The sequence below is a fragment of the Ictidomys tridecemlineatus genome, chromosome 7, assembly GCF_052094955.1.
Source record: "Ictidomys tridecemlineatus isolate mIctTri1 chromosome 7, mIctTri1.hap1, whole genome shotgun sequence".
Lineage (NCBI taxonomy): Eukaryota > Metazoa > Chordata > Mammalia > Rodentia > Sciuridae > Ictidomys > Ictidomys tridecemlineatus.
The window spans coordinates 164,362,855-164,384,022 of NC_135483.1; the positions used below are offsets into that span (position 1 = coordinate 164,362,855).

The 21,168-nt window shown below is 38.7% G+C and overlaps 1 long non-coding RNA gene across 1 annotated transcript in view; it reads left to right on the plus strand.

The window, feature by feature from the left end:
• The window catches only part of LOC120892789 (uncharacterized), a 227,707-nt gene that overhangs the window by 130,039 nt on the left and 76,500 nt on the right, over nt 1-21,168 (plus strand). Inside the window, exons 9-10 of the long non-coding RNA XR_005737561.2 lie at nt 3,766-5,610; nt 6,961-7,032. This is a non-coding gene — a long non-coding RNA (uncharacterized LOC120892789). The remainder of the gene's footprint in view (nt 1-3,765; nt 5,611-6,960; nt 7,033-21,168) is intronic.

Consider the following 21,168-nt stretch of genomic DNA (forward strand, 5'->3'; position numbering starts at 1 on the left):
GGAATCCAAGACAAAGATTTTTCAGAACTCAAAAAGCATTAATAACTCAAAAAATTATAAATTAAATTTTTATTAAAATTTAGTAAAATTAAGAACTATTAATGAACAGTAATCATTAATGAAGAGGCAACCACAAACTAAAAAGTGATACTTATAATATATTAATTTACATATAGTAATTATACATGTTACATTTATATACCTTCATATAACTATATTCACATACATACACAATATATACATATAAAATTATATATAATTATTATAAAAATACAAATATAAAGAAGTTGCATCAGGGGCTGGGGATGTGGCTCAAGCGTGCCTGGCATGCATGCGGCCCGAGTTCGATCCTCAGCACCACATACAAACAAAGATGTTATGACGCCGAAAACTAAAAAATAAATATTAAAAAAATTCTCTCTCTCTCTCTCTCTCTCTCTCTCTCTCCTTCTCTCTCTTTAAAAAAAAAAAGAAGTTGCATCAAAAAAGTATAAAGGACTTCTACAGATCCCTAACAAAAAGAGATAAATAATCCAATTTAAAATAGGAAAAAGACTTAGACAGGCATTTCTTGTCACTCTTCACAAAAGCATGTCAAAATAACCAATAAGCATTTTAAAAGATCCATTTAATTCATATGAAGAAATTATAAATCAAACAGTGATAGGATACCACTGCTTTACTCCAGAATGCCTAAAATTGAAAGGACTGACAATCACAACTGTTGAAAGGATGTGGAGTGATTGGAACTCTCACATTTTACTTGTGGGAACCATTTTGGAAAATATTTGACTATACCTATTAAAGATAAGTCTGCCCTATGAATCAACAGTTTCCCTTGGTGCAAACACAGGAAAATTGTAATATGTCTACCAAAAGACATGTATAGCTGCATTTTTTTAAATTTTTAAATATATTTTTTTAATATTTATTTTTTAGTTCTCGGCAGACACAACATCTTTGTTGGTATGTGGTGCTGAGGATCGAACCCGGGCCGCATGCATGCCAGGCGAGCGCGCTACCGCTTGAGCCACATCCCCAGCCCAATAGCTGCATTTTTAATAGTTAAAAACTCTAAATGCCCACAGTTCTTCAACAGCAGAAAGGATAAATGAATTGTGATATGTTCATATTATAGAAAACTACTCAGCAGTCAAAAAAAGATTCTGATACATGCAACAACATAGATGGATCTCACAGAAAATGAAGTACATATGTACATATACACATGTAGTACATATGATGTACCACATAGGTTCCTTTAAATGAAGCGCAAAATCAGACAAATGTAATCTGTTATAAAGGAGGTTGGAATATGGGTTTCCTCTGGGAAACTATTTATTGGAAAGGCACATGAGGGAATTTTCTAGGGTGAATGAAACAGTCTATATTTTGATCTGAGTGGTTATTACAAGGATGCATACATATGCAAAATTCATTAAATATACACTTGTGTTTATATGCTGCATATAAATTATATTTCATTTAAAAAATAAAGAGAAAAAGGAAAGAAATGACATTTCATTTTAGAGATATTAAAAGTTAATCTTTCTGAAATAGAATTCTGGATTCTTGGTGTTGGAAGATACCTTAAAGATCAGGCATCTCATTTTGTAGCTGAACTGAAGGACTGGCAGACAGGGTCTTGCCTGAACAAATTATGACAAAGTGGGGATTAAACATCAGAATTCCTAATGACCCTGTCTTTCCTTCTCTTGCACTTCACTTCCCTAAAGCAACCCCAAGGAGAATACTGATACCCCAGTGTGCCTTCTGTTAACTCCTACATCCTAGTAAGATGCCTGGGAATCTTTAATCATTCATCACCTCTGTGGAATTTTCTCTCTTAGTTCCTTCCTGCTACCACATCTCCACCACCAACTTAACTCAAAATTCTGCTTAACTCTCCTATTTTATTTATTCTTCTTTATTCTTCCCTCTGAAGAATTGATCCCTTTCTATATCTGTGATATAACATCTATTCTTTATATCAATATTTATGAGGTATCTACTATGTACCAGGTGCTGTTGCAAAAGCTTGGGATTCAGCAGTCAAGATACAAAAAGTTTCTATCTCTGTGGACCTTATATTTGGATGGTAGAAAAATAAAGTTAGGAATTTATAAGCCATAAAGAATAGGCTTAGGATACAGGAACAGGAGTGCATTTTAGATCAGCTTGTCCACAAAGTCTCTCTGAGGACGTGAATGAATGAAGCAGGTGATGTGTGTATCTGGGAATGAGACTCCTCCATGCATCTGTTAATTTGCCTGCTTTTTTCATGCAAGAGTCTGATGGACTTGAGGGCAAAAATGGTGTCTAAATTCATCTTTCTCTTTTGGATCACTTAGAGACTCAAAAATGCATGTAAAAATAAATGATATAAGCAAAAATGAAAATATAAATAAATTGGATTTCATCAAATTTAAAACTTTTGTGTTTCAAAGGTTACTATCAAGAAATTGAAAAGAAACACATAGAATAGGAAAAAACATTTGCAAATTATATATCTGATAAATTGTCTAGATATTTACATGCCTAGGTCATACAAAGAATTTATAAAACTTAAAAAACAAAAACCTCAATTAAAAAGTTGGCCAGATATTTGAATATACATTGCTAAAAAAAAAATAAATAAAAGATACACAAATGGCCAAAAAGCACATGAAAAGATGTTCACTATCACTATCATTAGGGAAATGCAAATCCAGAACATAATGAGACACCATTCTCTACAATGGCTACAATCAAAGACAATTGCAAGTGTCCACAAGGATGTGGAAAAATAGGGCTGTCACATTGCTGTTGGGAATGCAAAATGGTGCTGACATTTTTGGGGGGATGGGTACTGGGGATTAAACTCAGGGGAACCTGACCACTGAGCTACATCCCTAGCTCTATATTTTATTTTATTTAGAGACAGGGTCTAGTGAGTGCTTAGTACCTCACTTTTGCTGAGGTTGCCTTTGAATGCACAATCCTCCTGCCTCAGCCTCTTGAGCTGCTAGGATTACAGGCATGTGGCACCACGCCCAGCATTGGTGCTGGCATTTTGGGAAATTGTTAGTTCCTCAAAAGTTAAACATGGAGTCACCAGAGGACTAAAAAATTCCACTCCTAGATGTAATAGCCAAGAGAACTGAAAACATATATCCACCCAAAACTTGTAAATGAATGTTATATCCACATTATTTATGAGAGTCAAAAAGCGGAAACAACTAAAATGTCCATCAATTGATGAATGGATAAAGAAAATGTCATATATCCAAACAACGAAATGTTATTCAGCCATAAAAAAGAAACAGAGCACTGATGCATGCTATAGCATGGGTGAGCCCTGAAGACATGATGGTAACTAAAAGTGAAAGTGCGAAATGTTGCATTGTATGTCTCCATTTATAAAGCACGTCCAGAACAGGCAAATCCAGGGAGACAGAAAGTGGATATGGCTGCCAGGACTTTGGGTGTTGGAGGAATAGGGAATGACAGGCAACTTGTATGGGTTTTCTATTGGAATGATGAAATATTCTGGAATTAGAGAGCGATGGATAGTTATGCAACTTTGTAAATAAAGTAAAAGCCACGGAATTGCATACTTTAACGAAATGTTTAGTATGTGAATTAGATCTTAATTTTTAAATGAATGAATAAATGGGTAAATAAAAACCTAAGACACAGCTCAGGCTCTGTGAATTTTACAAATATGAGTTTCCAAAATGCTGTATTCTTGCAAAACAGCAAAATACCCTCATTTAATTCCCACAGTTTTTCCTGCACTTATTCAAGAGGCTGCGGCTACACCATCACTGATGAGAATATCCAGTCCTTCCATACTTGAAGCAGTGAACCCAAACCAGGGCTTTGGCCACAAAGCCAGCCATGCTGAGAGCTCATGAGAACATCTGGATGATGTCAGAATCAGTTTCAACAACACCCAGCATCACCTGATTACAGCTCCACATAGCCCTACAATTCTACAGGGGAAAATGGACTCAGAACAAAAGATGCCTGGGTGAGTTCATTCTGTAACAAGCCAATCAAAGGTAAGTAAAGCAAAGGAATAATAAAAAGAGAAAGAAAGAAAGAGACGGGTACTTTGAACAAAAATAGCAAGTGCTTTTGATCCAGTTGTTTATGTCAGAAATCAATAGAGATGTTTTCTTTCACTTTGGAGAGTTAGAATTGAAATTTGTTGAAATTGGATCTTGAGGCACTTAGAATTTTTTTCCTTGGTACTGGAACAATGGCACACATTCTGTTTACAAGAAGCACTGGCCACTGTGGCAAAAATTGTAGCAATTGTAGTGGTTTTATTCTCAGCTCTCTGTTTTCAGGATGTATAGGCTCAGAGGTATTAATGGATGGTACACAAAGAAAGCCTTTAATCGATTTCTGGAAATATGTAAAATATTTCACTTCAGCAAATGCCTATTTCCACAAATACCATCAAACCTTGATGTTAACAGGAAGGTGTAAGAGTGACAGAGCACCACTGCAAACATCTCTGCATGGAAATTTCATCTCAGAAACAGGAAATGATTATGGTAAACGAACGATCTCGAGATAAAACAGTTTCACAAAACAAACCAAAATGAGTGTGGTGGTGCATGTTAGCTTGCTTTATATGACTTTGTTTTAATTAAGGTCTGATTACCACAGCTGCGACTCATTTACCTAATAACAGAGTTTGATGTTTCAAAATTAAAGAACTTCAGGGCTGGAACCATGGTGTCGGAGCGTGAGAGGGAGCATGTCATGGTAACCTTCAGTGTTCCGATTGTGAATTGCTGTGGGGATTTGCCTAAAGCCCATGAAATTCACGGCAAAGAGAGCATTGTGTTGAGCTATGGAATAAGAAGCAGCTGTCCACTGATGCCTCCAAACAGGCCAGCATAGGCTCTGCATACCCCTCTTGTGACTCAGAAAATTTTTCACCAAAATACCTCCTAACTTATGAGGTCTCTAAAAGATTCCCTGTTTCCCCTGGAGCAAGCACTGTGATCCTGCTGAAATGAGGAAGTTCAGAATTTAACTTTCTTCCTCTACAGTGAAAGTTTATTTCCTTGCTCTTTATTTGAATGAACATGAGATCTGTAATAGGTTTTTCTGGATTGATGGGCCCTTTCAGCTAATGTTCCAGGCAGTTCTAGATTGGACCAGTGCTACAAATACTAAGAATAATTTGCTGGTTGTAACATGTGAAAAGTTATTTCTAATGGAACTATTCACACCAGCCAATCCCTAACATGCCTCCATTTTTTTTTACCCAGATGCCATCCCAGACACCCTTTACTTTTTACCCTCCACCATCCTGAGCTCTGGTGCCTAAATCACAAACCAAGCTCAGGTATGTTCTCCATATGAGACAAGATTTGATAAATCCAGATGGAAAATATAAAGTGGAATTCTTCTGGTTTTGGAGCAGATGTTGAACTACAGTCACACGTGCAGTAGAAAATGTTTTATGCCTGTCTCACCCTCATCTTCAAAGCACATCCTTCCCCTTGAGGTGCCAAGAGCAGCGCCCTGTGACCCTTTACTTCTTGACTAAACTGACTTAGCCAGAGGCCAGCATCCTAGCCAAAATTGACTACCAATAATGGGGCCTGGGTAAGACATCCTTAATCTTTTTTTTTTTTTTTTTAAATCTGGAAAGATTACTGTTTTGGTCATCCATATACAGCCTCTGTATCTGGAGTAGAAATTGGAAGTCTGGATTCTGAATGATGAGGTATTATTGTTTGTTTTCTCCTTTTAGACCTGACCCTAGGGTTCTTGGGTTTCCTAAATTTTCTAAGCTTTTTCTGCATCTTTAGAAAATAAGGAAAAAAAATTTCTTTTTAATCTGAAGGAATTCTTGTCTTCCTTGTAACCTGATAAAGCCTCACAAGACAAGGAGTTTGTCAGGCATAAATGTCATGCAGGCAGGGATCCCATCTATTTGTTGACATTTTATACGCAAGGCCTTAGAGAATGGGCTCAACATTAAATGAATGAAGCTTTGTGGTGATTTCTAAAAATTTTTAGTACAACTAATTCAGATGTTAGTACCAAATTGTCATTAACAGTGTTAAAGAATGGAAAATAAGGGGATTATGGTAGCTTACTTATCAAAAGGAGAAAAACAAATTTGAGTGCCTCATAAAGCCTATGTCAATAAAAAGCACAGTCATTCCTCAATATCCATGGAGGATTGGTTCCAGGACATTCTAAGAATACCAAAATCTTCAGATGCTCTAATCTCTTATACAAAATGACAAGCTTATACATAATTTATGCACATCCCTCATATATTTCAATCATCTCTAGATTTTTATAATACTAGTACAATGTAAATGCTATGTAAATAGTTGTTATACTGTATTTTAAGGGAATAACAACAAGGAAAAAAGTGCACATGTTCAGTACAGATCTGATTTTTCCCAAATATTTTCCACCCACTGTTGGATCCATTGATTCCAGATCTGCAGATAATAGAGGGCCAAATGTGACTTAATTCATGACACAAATGCAGGAAGACTAAGAACAAAGTCTCCAGGGAACCTCAGAAGGCAGGATTGTGAGATTTGGGGTAGGAAAGGCAAAGGGTTTGTTGAATGATTGTACAAAGAAGGATTAGACACCCCAAACCCACTCCCAGGTTGTGCAACCAGGTAATTACTCGTTCTCACTGTAAATGAGAAAGTAGGTGTTTATTTTCTAGATAAAATGAAACAGAGACCTGGAGACATGGGCACAGCTGAGAGTGAGACGCCGGGTTCAGATTCGTGGGGGATTGCAGGAAAGTACACATTGACAAGTCCGACAGTTAGCCCCTTTCATCTGCTCAGCTTCCACACCACAGGCTTAGCCCCCACTGGCAGAATAATGGTTCTCTTTTGGGGAGGAATTATTCAAAGAGAATTTTTCTGCAGATGCTGATACTGGGGAAAATACCAATGACACACTCTTTTTCTCCAGGAAAAGTTTCACCATACAAGTCAAGGTTCCAATAAAGCATAAGTGCTTCACTCTGCGATACAAGATAACTGCGTAAGTAAAAAGAACCAATTAAATATAAATCAATAGATGAGCAAAAGGAGGTCTAGAAGAGCAGAGGAAGGAGAATGGGGAGGGGACAGAGGACAGGAGGGCAAGTGGGGGAGATCATGAACTGAAATTGAATTCCATGCATGTGTGAGTTTGTTGGGATGAATCCAATTACTATGTATAACTATAAATCCCAAATTAACAAAAGAAAATACAAAACAACTAAGACATTAGAAGAAAACCATCAACATGAAAAGATAGCAATAAAACAAACAAAAAACACTACCAGGAAAATATAAGAATCTACAGCAAGCAGGGAACAAAATAAAATTTTGTAATAATGTAAGTATTATCCAATAAGAGAAGATATTGAATCATGAAACAAGAACAGTTAGTATAAAAAAGAAATAATAACATACATTAGCTATATAACTCCATTATCCTGTCCCACACTATTTAAAAACCTTTGATGAATACTCATTGCACTTGAAAAAATTCAGTCTCCTTGCTTGGACTTAGCATAAAATTATGCTTGCTTTTTCTCACACTATTTCTTGACCTCACCTGTGTTGCTCTCACCCTTTTGACTTCCAGTGCCACTGGACTTTTGGTTTCTCAAATTCCCTAAGCATCTTGTTCATGTTCCTCTCTCTGTTTACAGATCTTTCCTTTGCATGGCATGGCTGCCTACTGTCCATCCTTTATATTAGCCTAAACCTTTTCCCCTGTGGAGACCTCCCCTGTCTACTTACCTGGGGAAGGTTAGTCTCCCTGTTAGCTCCATCTCAGGCCCACATTTGCTTCCTCCATGGTAGTCGCTACCACTCACAACAATTGCATTTATTTCTCTGTTGACTTATTTTGTGTTTATGTGTCCCACTTCTTAAGAAATTCATGGGGGAAGAAGGATCAGGGATTGTGTCCATCCCAGATACAATTTTCCCCACAACCATCCAGAGAGAAAAGTATATACAGGGTCTTCAGTGAATATTCAAGTCATGTAGTGCAGAGGATTTTTGCACTTGGTCCTAAGCTCTGCTTCTTTTGGGGGATGGGAGAGGTTACCAGGAATTGAACCCAGGAGGGATTAACCACTGAGCTACACTCCTAGCCCCTAAGCTCTGCTTTTTACTAGCTGTGTGATCTCAGGTTACAACTTAACTTCTCTGACTCCATTTCCTCATCTGTAAAATGGGGATGCAACTGGTTACCTCTTTGTTGTGAAGAATAAATTACCTGATATATCTTAGAATAAATGTAATAAGAATTCAGAGAGAAAGCAATCTGCCTGGTACATTTAAGAGATTGTCATTAATATTAAAATTTCTTCATAGCCATCTTAAATAACTTTGAAACCACCTTTCTTATTTCCTGCTTTTTCCCCCCTCTTTATTTGTTCTTTTTAGATATCCATAACAGTAGAGTATATTTTACATACATACAAGGAGGATAACTTATTCTAATTAGGATCCCATTCTTGTGGAAACCACCTTTTTGTTTATTCACTATAGTACCATGGAAAGCAACTCCACCCTTTTTACTTTTAATCATGAATTTAGGATATGGTAATATACATTATCTAGGTGATGGTTCTTAAACTCTGAATATTATTAACTTTGCTAAATTAGCCTGTCTGTAAAGGATAATATCAGGTTAAAATGAAAAGCTATTCAATTGAAGTTCAGCTGAAAATTGGGAATTAATTGAAGTTAGTTAAAAATTCTTAATGGGTTTCATCAATATGGTGTAGTGTTGTACTTGTCTTATTAATTGATGTAGCTTAGAAGCAAGAAGCAAGATGATCTCATTAAGGAATATTGAGGCCTCCTGTAAATGCACTGAGAGGTTGGGGGCTCAAGTTCCCCAGCACTGGGGTGAGGTCTTATGACCTGTACAACAGTGGTTCTCAGACTCAGCTTGCACCAAAATTACCTGAAGGGCTTAAGATCTCAGATTACTCCAGAGTTTCTGATTCAGAAAGTCTGGTATAGGATCTCAAGTTTTCATTTATGCATTTTTCACAAATTCCCAGTTATGCTAATACTGCTGGTATGGGGGGCCTCACTCTGAGAATGCATAAGAATCTGGGGGTGAGCAGCAGGAAGATGATGCTATAGGAACTATAGGCCCCCTAAGAACAATGTCCAGCAACAATAAATCCTACAAGTTTCATTTATTCAACAAGTATTTTTTGAAGGTCCAATTAGGAAAACAGAATAGAAAAAAAAAACTACTAGAAATTGGTTATACAGGTGACAGAGGAGCTGAATAGCCAAATGGGATGTGATGAGCCCCGAGAAGAACACTCCTAGACCTCTGGGACAGGAGGAGGTAGTGTTGCTGCAATTCAAGGGCAAGGAGCCCTAGGAAAGCTGGAACCACAGTGGGGCCTGTCTGGAGAAAGTGCAGCCATGGAGACAGTGCAGTTGCTACAAAAGATGTGGCCCTGGATGGACAGAAAAGGAGAGACTAAACCCATTAATTACTATGCACCACATTTGGCTGTCTCTACACATGTCTGTGCACATTTACAGAGCAGAGCAGAGCAGAGCAGAGCATGGATCTGAGAACAGACAGACACAGGGCCTTCCCAGAGGGACTCCCAAATAGTGGTGGATAAGACAGAAATGGTCCCTGCCTTCAATGAGGTCATGGTCTAATGGAGTGAATGCACAGAGCCTGGAAGCCCTCTAAGTACTGGGTTCCATAGGTCTTGATGCTCTCTAGGGAAGCATTATGGACTGAATATTTGTGTTCTCCCACGCTCATTCGTACATTCCAATGTGATGATATTTAAAGTTTTGGGCCTCTGGGAGGGTTATTGGGCAGTGAAGATGGAGCCCGAATGAATGAATGGTATTAGTGCCCTTAGAAGAGGCCAGAAAGTTAGCTCTGGCTCTTTCTGCCATGTGAGGATGTGAGAAGTCAGCAGTCTGCAGCCCAGAAGGCCCTCAGCAGAACCACCACCACCGCTCCCCCCCCAGGCTGGCACTCAGCTCGCAGGTTCCAGCTTCTGGAACTATGAGAATTGAGTTTCTGCTGTTGATAAGCCTCTTGGTCTGTGGTCTTTTGTTACAGTAGCCCAAACAGATTAAGAGAAGAAGTATTTAAGTAAGTCGATTATGTCATTTTATAGATAAAGATATGAAAAGTAAATTTATCTACAAGAGAAGCTTTTAAAATGATTAAAATTATAATTGTCACGTAATACATTCTTGCTTATCTGTTTAGGAAGGGAGTTATGGAAAGAAAAAATTTTCTTTTGCCCAAAAAACCATATTTTGTATGAAATTAATGTTTTGAAATGGCAAAGCTTTAGAAGTGGCAGGGTTATCTTTTGAATTTATGAATATTTTTACTGTCATGTAAGTTACATTAAAATTAATAGAAGCCGAGGATGTCTAGTGAGAGGGAAGGAATGGATCCCTCACTGAGCTTTTGTTAGGGACTGTAGTTGTGCTGAGAAATGGAATTTAGGTATGATGCATAATCAAGCATGAATTAGAAGCATGGCAGAGTGGGGTCTACAATAAAAACACATGGCTGTTTTTCATAGTTCAAGTGCTCTGCTCTGCTCGACATCCAAGAATTAAGCACTTAAATCAGATATCTTTAAGTTCTTGCCAGAAAAACTCTGTATGTCTCTTGTAAGCCTGATTTCTTGAGGAGGGGGAGGGTGGGTGGTAGTATCACAGAACTGTTCCTTTGAATGTTGTTCCTGTGGAAATTCATTTGAACGACATTGACATTTGGGGGAAAAGATTCTGTGAGGATATGAGATAACTGCAGAAGTGTTTGCTGGCTGTAGTCATATGGTAATGATATCAGCTTTGCCTGGGAAAAACGACAGCATAAAATTCAGCTGATTTGCCTAGGCAAAATGACATGAGATTGCATGTATTTGTCTAGAGCATTCTGATAATAGCATTAGAGGGCTGGATTTTGTTTCTAGGACAACTAATTTGGAGACATAGTTCACACTTGGTATATCATTGCAGTGGTAAACAAGCATCAGGAAACGTCTTGTCCTTCTTTAGGATGAGACATTGCTGAGTTGCTTATACAGGGTAATGACATATTTTCCTCACAATCCTCCAATCTTAAGTGGACCATCTATGCATCTCACTTCTAGGTCATCAATTGAGCTCATCTTATCTTTGTGGAGATAATAAAGCAGTGCCTATTAGTAAAAGAGCTTTTATTTTTCTCATGACAAGACTGAGTCAATGCTAACCCACAGGCGCAGGTGCGCTTCACATGGTGAAATCGAAGTGTTCCTGAAAGGATGTGTATAAAGTGAGTCATTTTCCTATTGGCTTATATTATCTTGTCAAAGATATTATACCTTCCTTCCAGACTGAACTTTAATTAGCTGTGAACACTTTAACTCTTAGTTTGTCTTTAGTCCTATGCTCTTTTTCAGAGAAGTTCTTCACATTCATTGGTAACCTGAACAACCCAAAATTAGCCAGGAAACTCCACAATTTGAAAGATCCTTATATTCAGATATGTAACTGCCCTTCTCTTGGTGGAAGGCATTCCTGTAAATAATAAAGATGTTTACCTTTTGTTGGAGAAGTTAAATCCAGTCCATGTGAATTGAATGCACAATGAGCCCTGCTGGCTCTCTTTGAGTAGGCAAGGACTCCCCTTTGGCCACGAAAATATGATGAAGTCATGGGCATATGTCAATTATTATCCATCTGGGAGAAACACTTTCCAGCTGTAGGAAAAGCTCAATATTCTGATACTTTTAAGATTCTGATTCTTTTCTCTGTGGAAAGATGATGAGGGACTACTATACAGAATACACATATGTTCAAAGTCTTATCTTCATGTATTTATAATGCACTCTCTTGTAGGGCTCTTGTGAAGACTGGTAATCATATACACTCAATACCTACCATAATGCATATGTATAATTGGTACTCAAATGATAGTTATCATCATTGTCTTCATCCTCATTTTCATTATCATCATCATCATCATCATTAGAGTTATTGATATCTCTTTATTGCCACTAGATTTGGAGACTTATAACTTTTAGGGACTAGTAGAATACCAGGCAGAGTGAGTGCTCAAAAATTACATATTGAAAGAATTCATAGATAAAACTGAGCATGTGAATTATATAGGTGTGGACTTCAGACTCCATAACTCCCACCAACCTAGGAATACAAAATAATTCAGGATTACTGACTTCTAAAACACCTGTTCATACTGTTTCTTAGTCCCCTAAAACATGCTTCCTAAACATTTCTGTGAGTCTCCAAGGTTAACTCATATGTGCATAGAAGGACTTGAGCCCAGAGAGTTCCTGGTCCATGGTAATTTGGTAATGCACCAAAGCCTTGATGGCACTGAGGTGCATGGCAGTTAATGACCAAGGGCCATGTGTTGAGGGAGGGGTCTCACTTCATTTGTGGTCACATCCAATAGAGGAGCTCCAAATGCTTGGAACCAATTTATACGGACTGGCATGAGGCTGTGGATGTGCACTCAGGAAGTTGTAGACAGCCCTGTGCCACCTTCACAATCATCCTCCTTCTCTGGTCACACCTCTGTGCATCAGGTGTACAGTCTGGCTCCTTTTTCCTTAGGATGAAGGCAGCGCAGCCCTTTGTGAAAATAGATATTGCTCAGGTCTGCACCATTGGTTCACTCGACATGCTAGGACACATCTGAACCCGTGCAGAAGACACAACCTTGGTTCAAATTATAGCTCCTACATAGCTTCCAAAATGAATAAAGGTATCTAATAGGAAGAAACTTTGGGTTTCTTTTTAGGAGGCTGTATGAGAGGGCACCTCTCAGCACAAGTCCACACACATCTATTCACATTTGTCACAAGACTCTGGGAACTGTCAGAGTGCCAGGCTTTCAGAGTCCCTTCTAGGAAAGTTTGCACACAAAGCAGAAATAGCTCCTGTACAAGTTTGACAGTAGGAACCATAGGGTTAACACTCTGTCACCATGCACCGGGAGCCAGGTGGCAGGACAGGCCTTACCTCTTTATCAATCAAGTATCAGCTAATCACAAGAGCTCTGCAGAATCCGAGAGAACCTCTAAGCTGGGAGAGTATTCGCAGCTGCTCTAGGGAACAGGAAGACCATGCCCAGTGGAGGTCTCACATTAAGATGGGAACCTGGGTCAATGGAGAACCTAGGAGAGAAGCAGCTTTGAGGAAGCACAGTCACCCACAAATGACTGCTAAGCACTTTGTGGTTGTCAAGTTCCTAGGCACTGAATAATAATAAGGAGAGGGGGCTTCCAGAGGGTAATGACTAATGGCCCCTCCATTTCCTGCTGATGCTGGCAGTTCGGTGTCATTTTGTGTTTATGTTAATTTATGCACACAGGATTAGAATGTAGCATTATGTGGTCATTTAATTTAATTGAAGTATGGAACTTCATGGGCCCAGTTTTACATTTCCCTTATAGATTTCAGTGATTTTATCTTTAGCATTTAATCCCCCCCACCCATCACCATTCCTAATGGTGATAATAATACATTTACACTTGCTTCACACTTTCCCTGCAAGGAGCTCCAAGCGCCTGCTGCGGCCCATTACCCCCACAAGAGCTCTGCAAGGCAAATGCCAGGGAGGATTTGAAGCACTCTCCTCAGGTTGAACATACATAAAAAGGTGCAGCTTTTATCACAGAGATAAGTTCCCAGCCATTTAAATTACTTTTGAATGCAAGGAGAAACTTTGCTTATGCATGAGGCTTCCGCTGTGCTGTTCTTCAGAGCTCAGAAATACGTGACCTTTAAGGCTGACAGCAGTGTGCAGAGTGCATGTAACTTATTAGGGAGCTTTCATTGATCACCTGCCCCCTTCTCTTAAGGATGGTAATGTTTGTGTCACACTGACTGGAAAAACTGCCAAAGGGCAAGGCGAAGCACCAATTGAGAAGCAGAGGAGGAAAAACAGGGGTAGTGAACTCACCCTTTAAAAAAACAAGGCAACGGGAATTTCCCTGATGAATACGGAGGAACCCAAAGCATATCCTGAGGCTGAGGCTCACTGGACCCTTTACTCTTTCTCTGAAGAGCCTTGCCATGATCCATGTGGAGACACTGGCCCATTCTGTACTTTTTTTTTTTTCCCCCTGAAGGCCAAAAGAATAAGGGGAAAGTGGCCTTGCATTCTTTTGAGACATTCGTAGAAAAGGGGCTGATAGAGGAAACCCTCCCCTAGGTCTGATGTAGGGGCCATGGAAAAAGGAAAAAAACCAGAAGGCTAGCTATGCCACATTAGCATTTCCCTGATGAATCAGTGAAGTAGTTATAACTTTCCCCTGACTAGAACATCAGAGCAAACACCATCTGGCCCAGGTCCTCAGTGAATCGCAATTCTGTGCTGACAGCCTACAGTGTCTGCTGTGGCAAAAGAGGAAGCACAAGAAAGGTGAGGTCTAGGGCAATCACCAGAGACATGCCCACAGGTCCCACCCATGGACTTATGGATCACTCTATTTTAACCCCAAGTGGGATACTGAGGTTTAGTTCTAGCATCCAGTTCTGAGACCCCACAAGTCAAAGGTTCAGTCCTCTATAAGATTCTCTCTATTTTAGATGCCAGTCATGAGAGGGGTCCACAGGCCAGCCATGATCTGACCAACCAACTCCAACTTCAGGGGGTTGAACCCCCTTTGGGTTTAATAGCTCACTAATGTGAGTCATAGAATTCAGGAAATCAGGGGCTGCAGCTTAGTGGCAGAAGCGCTTGCCTAGCATGTGCGAGGCACTAGGTTTGATCCTCAACACCACATATAAATAAACAAATAAAGGCATTCTGTCCATTTACAACTACAAAAAAAATAAAAAAAAGAATCCAGGAAATCACTATAATTACAATTATAATTGTATTATTAAAGATATAAATTGGGCCAGCTAAATGGAGAGACATATAGGATGATCTCTGGGAGGGTCTGTGTTATGGTTTAGATATGAGGTGTCCTCCAAAAGCTCATATGTGAAAAAATATAAGAATTTTCAGAGGGGAGATGATTAGACTAAGAGAGTCTTAACCTAATCCGTGAATTAATTGACCGATGTGGCTTGACTGGGCAGTAACTAAAGGCAGGTTGGGTGTGGTAGAGGAAGTCAGTCACTGGGCTTGAGCCTTTGGTGAGCAAAGCCCTCCCTCACCCCCTTTCTTTCTCTCTCTTTCTCTCTCTCTCTCTTTCTCTCTCTCTCCCCTTCCTGGTTGCCATTTCCTGAAGCTACTTTCCTCTACTGCTCTTCCACCATGATATTCTACCTCACTTCAGGCTCAGAGCTACAAAGTCGGCTGACCATGGACTGAACCTCTGTAACCATGAACCAAAATAAACTTTCATTGTTCCCTTTGCTAATTCACATAGTCACGCACAGTAAGAGAAGCCAGTCTCCTGAAGTTGTTCTTGCCAGATCTTTTGGTCACAAAGATGAAAAAGCTGATAAAACAGTCTGGAACATAGAGCGTCCTCCTTATGGAGTTAGGAAGTGTCATCCTACCCAGACATCAATGTGTTCACCAATCAGGAAACTCCACTAGGATTCAGTGTCCACTAGGATTCAGTTCTTATTGGAATTGCATTACATAGGCCTGATTGATTAAGTCATTGCCCACAGGATGGAACACAGTGTTCTGTTCTCCTCCCCTCAGTAGTTGAGGTGACTCAAAGCTCCATCCCTCTAACCACAGGGTTTTTCTCTCTAGTGACAAGTCCTCATTCTGAAACTATCTTGGGATCCACCAAGAGTAATCTCATTAGCATGAACCCAGGTGTGATCCAGTGGGTTCAGAAACAACAAAGACACACCCATTGCTCAGCAAATTCCAAGGGTTTTAGAAGCTCTGAGCCAGGAATCTGGGACCAATGAGACAGAATAAAGACCTGATTTCCCAGCCATGTTTTCCATCTTTAACAAGAAGCAGATTTTTTTGCAGAATGGCCCTATTTATGCCACCTGTTTCCTTTAAAGCTTGTAAAGGGACTTTCCTGCAGCTTCCTCATGCACAGAATGCTGGCTCTGACCTTCCTGTGGTGACAGCATGAGCACCTCTGCCATCTTTTGCAAACTGAGCACAAATGGATTCAATGCAAGTGCACAGATCACTGTACAGACCACAGATGTTGTTACCGAGAAAAGATCAAATGAGACATAAGCAGAAGTCCTGAGCCACGGGTAAGCTGCTTGTCAGACTACATAAGCTTTACTCCTTGAAGAGCCGGTCCAGGAGCCCTTTCCTGTGTGCTGTCTCCCTTCCGCTTGAGCATAAGCCTCAATAAAGCCTCATCCGGATTGAATTGCTTGCCTCTTCGTGATTTCTATCTGGAATTGAGCAAACAAACCTAAAGCTGAGCTGGTAACACTAAGAGGTGGTAACACCTGGTTGGTAACACAAAGACCATACAAATTATTTATCACACAATAAGAGCTCCTGAATTGGGAAGTCAGGGATGTGACACCTGTGTCCCTGCACTGGAGATTCAAAGAGCCTTAAGGGAGAAAATGTAGAGAAGGAATTCTTGAAACTAAAGGTTTAGAAAATACTTATGAATAGGGGTCAGGAAAAGAGAGTGGTTTGGTTTTCTTATTAAAATGCTTGAATTCTAGCTTTTTTTTATTTCTAGAAACTTGGAGACTTGATCACTGGCCATTGATGAATAGCCTTCTTCAGTTCACTGAACACTGGGAAATAAACACCTGGGCCTGTGTTATCCCTGTCTTCATTTATTTTATATTTTTTTCCTCACTTCAAATCCACAGAGATATTTCATATGTGGTCAGAGTTCTGGTTCATACCTGTGTTCATACCTGTGAGAGAATCTTTCTAAGATGCTTTGTTTTGGTTTCATCAAGGGATGCAGATGTGAGAGGACATACAGAAAGTAAAATACATGGCCTCAAAATATCTCTAATTTTTGCCATGAAGAAGGCAGGCTTTTCTACCACAACTGAGTTTGCAGGAATTTCTCTAATACTTTATTTTATTTAAATCTGATTCAAAAACTCCTATCTACCAGTCCATTATAAAGAATTTCATTCTTGGTCATTATTGGGCCTTTTGTTTCACTGTCTATCCCCAGAGTCATGACAACAAAATAGATGGGGAAAAATATATATAGCAATTTGGGAAGTCATTTCCATCTGTGTTCCATACTGCTTACTATTGATACTGTCCAAAGCCACATGAGCCCTTCTATTCAGGGGCTTCAGAGTTAAAATCACCAAGGGATACCACTACATGCTATTACAATAACTATAATAAAAAATACTGATGACACCAAGTGCTGAATAAGATGTAGAACAGTTTGAATTCTCACATGTTGCTAGTAGAAGTGTAAGATAGTACAGCTACTCTCAGAAACAGTGTGGCAGTTTCTATAAAGTTAAACAGACTTTTATCACATGATTCAGAAACCTTACTCTTGGATATTTACCCTACAGAAATTAAATCTTATATTCACACAAGACCCTGTTCACAAATGACTATAGTAGTTTTGTGATAGTCAAAAGCTGAAAACAACCCAAATGTCCGACAACAGGTGAAAGGATGAACAGATGGAAAGGTATGTCCATACCATGGAATACTATCCAGCTGTAAAGAGAAGTGAACTATTGATACACACAACATAGATGGATCTCAAAGACACGCTGAGAGCAGCTAGTCTTAAAAGAATAGGTACTATATGATTTCATTCATCTGACATTCTCAAAAAGACAAAACCAATCAGTGGTTCTCAGGAGTTATGAATGGCAGCAGGCTTGACTGTAAAGGAATAAGATGGCAGAGTTCTGGAGTTTGTCATGGAATTGTTCTGTAGCCTGAAAATATGAACCCAAATCTATGTTAAAATTTGTAGAACAATACAAAATTAAAAAGTAAATTTTACTATGTGATAATATTAAAAATAAAAATTTTAAAAATTAATCCATGGCCTTATTCTTTTGAAGTCATGTTTAAATGCAAAACTCTAGTGAGTTGGGGATCCAATGCTGGAGCCCAGTTTCTCTAGGCCCAGAGGGTATTCCCCTTAGAGAATTTTCCACTCTTTCTAGGAACACAGAGATTGGGCCTGCCTGGCTTTATAGAATGTCCACCCTCCCTGACATTTTTTGACCTATTCCTTTTCAGTGTCTTCCTTGTCAAGGGGACACACTTGCTTAGTATTTTCAAAACTTTTAGGAAAGCGGAGAAATGGGTTGTTTCCAGCACTTCCTGCTTTCAGCTCTTCAATACTCCCAGAGAAGTACAAAGGCCTAGAATCCCTTCTAGCAACCAGAAACAGGGAAATAAAGAGAGTAAAACACAAATGGTACTCATTCTTGCTGTATTTTTTTAGAAAGAAAAACAAAACCCCAGTTAATACCTCAGTAAATTGCCCTGTCACCTAAGTAACAAGGAGGAAATTTTGCCCTGTTCCCTCTGCCCCGCCCCCATTCTGGCCCCTATAATTAACAAAATCACAAGTTATGGCAGAGATCAATTAAAAGCATGGGCACAACCCAGAAGCATGTGCGTGACTTTGTGTGAATTAGCAAAAGGAAGAATAGGCAACCAAAGGTGACGTAAGGCAGCCAGGGACAAGTGGCTCAAGAGCACCATTTCCTTACTGAGTAAAGGGATGGCTTGCCTACTAGAAATGTGAATAGTTGGAAGGAGAATATCTGGCCTCTTGGCGGCAAATCCTAAATCTGCAGCTCTGGCCTAGTAGTGGGTAGAGTACCAGGTGCTCTGTACTGACCAAGGCCAGGACCTACACTAAGTCTGAAGACTCATCCGTGGACAAGTCACCCCCCAACCCCACCTACACAGGGAAAGAGGGAAATCCATCAGGTCTGCATCTTAGGTTAAGCTCCAAAGGTGTGAGACTCAAATTCAACCCACATCCTGCTTTCCAAGCCATTAACTATGTAATATTGAAATATATCTATTTGAGAGCAATTCAATATAAATTTTTTTTTTAATTCAGGACCACTTTAGAAAGAGAATATATATTCAGGTTGAATTAGACTAATTAAGCATTAAACATAGCCTTGAACATTCTGAAAACCAAGGAGAAAAGAAAAATTTCATTAAAATCTCTAACTCCTAATTATTCCATAAAAAGGAATCTTTAAGTTATTTCATAGAGGCAAGCTTTATTCGAGAAATAAGTGCTCTAAAGTGAGGCTTTGAGAAACATGGGGGACAATGTTATTGAAGGTAGTTTTGCCAAATACACAAATGTATTCTTCAAATGAGCATTTCCTATATCTACCCTCTAAAAAAGCCAACATGAGAAGCAAAAATAGCAGTCTGTTTGTATAACTTTCTGATGTTCTGAATTTAAAATAAGATAAAATAAATCCAGTGTGGTGGTTCATGCCTTTAATCCCAGCAACTCAGGAGAATGAGGCAGGAGGATTGCAAGTTCACGGCTAGCCTAGACTACTAAGTGAGACCCTGTCTCAAAACTAAAATAAAAAGAACTTGAGATATGGCATAGTGTATAAGGCTCTGGGTGCAATCCCCAGAGCCTGTAAATAATAATAACAACATAAAATAATATAATAAGAATTACAATAAGAAAATTCAATATTCAATGGGCCACTAATGAATGGAATTTTCAAAGTATTCACAAATTCACATACACACCAAGCACTTTCATGACAGTTCCTTGAATGGCCTTGGACCAAGCCAGTTCTTCCCTATCTTGCTTATAGTTCTCAAGAATCATTGTAAAGTGTACTAGGAATGCTAGATCCTAAGACATGGAGGATTTAGCTGAAAGAGCCTGGGCCCTGTCTATTTTTGTCCCTCCTGGAATGTAATATCCTACAATGCTTTACACCAAGCTCCAGGGCATAAAAACCAGTTGTGATATAAATAGGGCACGTGCAGAAGAGAATTCATCCACCTTGCTTTCCTGAACCTTGAGGGACCAGCTCACCATGAATCTTAGGCTTCTACTGTTCCTTACTGCCTATCTGTAGATGATGAAGTTGCTTTGCTTAACTTTTGTGCAAATATTCTGTTTCACTGTAATCATGCAAGTGATAAAACTGGCATAGCCTGAGGTGTAGTAGGTGAGGTGTTTAGACTCCTCCCCTGAGACTGATATCCATGCACAGTGAACCTGCTTCACAGCGCTGTCTACGGATAAAACACATAAATGAAAAATTCAGATCACTTGGGAAGTAACAAATTATCTTTTTGACTGGAAAAGAAATCCTGACACAACTTCATCTGTGTAGTATTTCAGTACAATCAGGAAGGAATAACCTGAATCTAAACATGAATTTAGTCAGAAAAGCTGAAATTAAAGATCATTTTATTTAAAAGTGGAGGAGGGTACAGTATTTTTTTATGTTAATGTCATGAAATACAAAGACATAAAATGTTCTAAATTAAAAGAGACATGAAACTAAATGCAATGGCTTACCCTAGCCTGGGTTCTATACTAAAAGGCAGAAATGTGCTAAAATGGGTATTTTGGGGGAAACTGAATATGGTTAGAGATTAGATAAGAGTATTGTATTAATTTTAAATTCACTGAAGTTAATAATTGTACTTTGATCTTACACAAGAGAATATTCCCTATTCTTAGGAAATAGACACCAATATATTTAAGGATTAAGTGTCATGATGTATGTAATTTATCTCTAAATATTTTATAAAAATATTGGTTGAGACATAGAACATAAATTATAAAGTAGATGAGGGAAAAATGTTCATAATAAATTAATTAGGTAATGAGTATAGTTCTTTATTCTTGAAAATTTTATGTAAGTTTTAAATTACTCCCAAATAAAAATTTTATTTACAAATATTTTAAAAATAGAGTCCTAATGCTCAAAAGGTTGAGAACTAAGAACTTTAAAGTCTGAATAGTTAACAGGCTTACTGCCAATAACAGGCTTACTTTTCAATTTAACCAGCAGATATATGGTTAAATTCTCACAAGTGTCTGATATCAAGATATATCATCATTGGTTGTTTCTTTGAAATCTTTCTTCTTCTTTATTAATGTAGGCACTTATTGCTATAAACTTACTCTTAGGACTGCTCTTTCTGTATCCCATGGGTTTTGATATGTTGTGCTTCCATTTTCATCATTTTGAAGAATTTAAAAATTTCCCTTCTTATTTTCTCAATGAC